Below are 2101 nucleotides of genomic sequence, written 5' to 3'. Positions count from 1 at the left end.
GGACCGTGTAACACACGGCTTGGACCGTGTATAGGGGGAGGTGGTATGTGGTTTGGGTGTGATCTATGTAGTAAGATATTTTTATTAGTTTAATATTAAAGGCAACTTCCTAGAATCTTCCACCTTCACCTACCAACTTATATAAATACACACCCTATGCCTCACCATCATAATTATTCTACTTAAAAACTCAATACATATAATTGTGAGGAAGAGCTTTTGTGAGACAACCTTAAGACGGATTTTTTATCTCGCGCAAATTATTTGTGGTAAATTGTTTTATCGCCTCACATCAATTATTTATGGTTGACCCTGACCAGTACCTTGACCGTGGCCGTTGACCACATCGTAACCGTGGAGGGGAGACGTTGACCGACGGGTTTGATCACCGTCGGTTCAACCGTGTTATGGGGGCGTGTTTGTGATGATTTTTGCGGGATTATTTTGGGTAGTTTATATCCTAAATTCATAATAAGATTAGTTAATAATTATACATAATTTAATTGTTTGTTTAGGTGGTGAATTTGTGGAAAAGACTTTTTGATTATTTGATTGATTGAGAAGAATTACTAAAGGTAGGTTAACTACTCAACTATGTTACTTAGTAATTGGTGATGGTTAAAAGATTGATTTTTTATAATTGTTGTCTTGAGAATATCGTCATAATTGTTTTGTTGAGCATATTGATATAATTGTTGTCTTGTGTATCTCATAATCATATTATTATCATTGTTGGTTGGTTCTCTATTGTTGGTTGGTATTGTGAAAGAGGATTGCTAATGCTTTGAGATTAGTTGGTTGATCAGGCACGGGGATGTGGAAGAGACGTGGTCCTATACGGTTTTGGTCGGCCAGGCACGACGGTGTTCGACGGTTGCCGTGGACCTGAGCAGTACACCATGTGGCGTAAGTTGTGTTGTGGTTGGTTGTGTCGTGTGACGTGGCACACGGTTGAGCCGTGTGTGTGACGGTCTTGGTTTGAGTTCTTAATTATATCTTATTGCAGGTTATTGTATTAATATTGTTGTTTAGTTATCCTACTCAACCTTGTGGTTGACTGTGTATTTATGAACACCTGTGATGAACCAAATATTGAGGAGTAGATTGATTTCATGTTAGCTTGTGAGAAGTGCTGGATGTTTAAAGGGGGAGCTTGGGACGAGATTATCACTTGAGTCTAGAGATCGCCTTAAATTTATTCAGACACTATTTATTTCATTTCCGTTGCAGTTATTTTAAACGTACTTTGTAATATTTAATTATCTCATTGGAATTTTGTAATAAAACCTTTTTGAGGCACTTTAATTTATATCGTTTTTAAGTACTTGGTAATTGTTTTACTTTATACTTACTACCTCATAAAACTGAGATGGTAACACCTTATTTATTTGTGAATGTCTTGCTAAAGGCTCTTTAATAAACGGGAGTGTTACAAAGTGGTATCAGAGCGGACGTTCTTAAGGCCTAAACAAATGAATTTAATAAACTTACGATGAGTCTAATAAAATGAACCCTGGGTAGAAACTGTTTAGGAGCCCTCTTCTAGGTTAGGGAGGCGTCTTTGATCTGGCCCTTTTCTGTTTTCAGTTAGTCACCTCGAGGAAGGTTAAGGAGAGATAAGGGTAGTTAGAGTGGATGCTTTACCTTAAGGGTCTAATTGTGTCATGAAGTTGCAAAATGTACTAATTTTATTTGCAGGATGAGAACAAAAAGGTAAGAAATTTTGAGACGGGTGAAGGGTGATAGGCGTGTGGCCTATGTAACAGCAGTACCATGGATTGAAATTGTTTTTGAGCTTGTTTTAATTCATAGCATGATTACGCAAGAAAATTTTCTGGACATATCATAAACGGTATAAGATGGAGAAATATGAATCATGAATTGTTGCATCTTTATATGAATTGGTTGTATATACGTGAATTACATGTTTAGTAAAATTTCATGTCTAGAGATATGCGGTATGTGTTACCCTTAACCTGTAAGCATGGAATTATGAAATTGCATGAATTAAAGACTAAACGTGTATCAAGATAATTAATTTGGGAAAAAGGTTGAGGAAGGCCGTGAGAGGCTGTGGGTGTTGTGTGTCACGGTGGTTGGT

At 36.9% G+C, this 2101-nt stretch overlaps 1 long non-coding RNA gene across 1 annotated transcript; it reads left to right on the top strand.

Moving 5' to 3' along the window:
* The first annotated feature begins 209 nt into the window (after positions 1-209).
* LOC141609197 (uncharacterized) lies at positions 210-1235 on the top strand. Its single transcript, XR_012527282.1, has 3 exons — positions 210-269; positions 516-575; positions 795-1235. It is a non-coding gene; the product is annotated as an uncharacterized LOC141609197 (long non-coding RNA).
* Positions 1236-2101: the final 866 nt, after the last annotated feature.

The sequence above is a fragment of the Silene latifolia genome, chromosome 10 (assembly GCF_048544455.1).
Source record: "Silene latifolia isolate original U9 population chromosome 10, ASM4854445v1, whole genome shotgun sequence".
NCBI classification, from domain to species: domain Eukaryota; kingdom Viridiplantae; phylum Streptophyta; class Magnoliopsida; order Caryophyllales; family Caryophyllaceae; genus Silene; species Silene latifolia.
The sequence above is the reverse complement of the archived record's forward strand: the minus strand, read 5'-3'. Positions and strand labels throughout refer to the sequence as shown.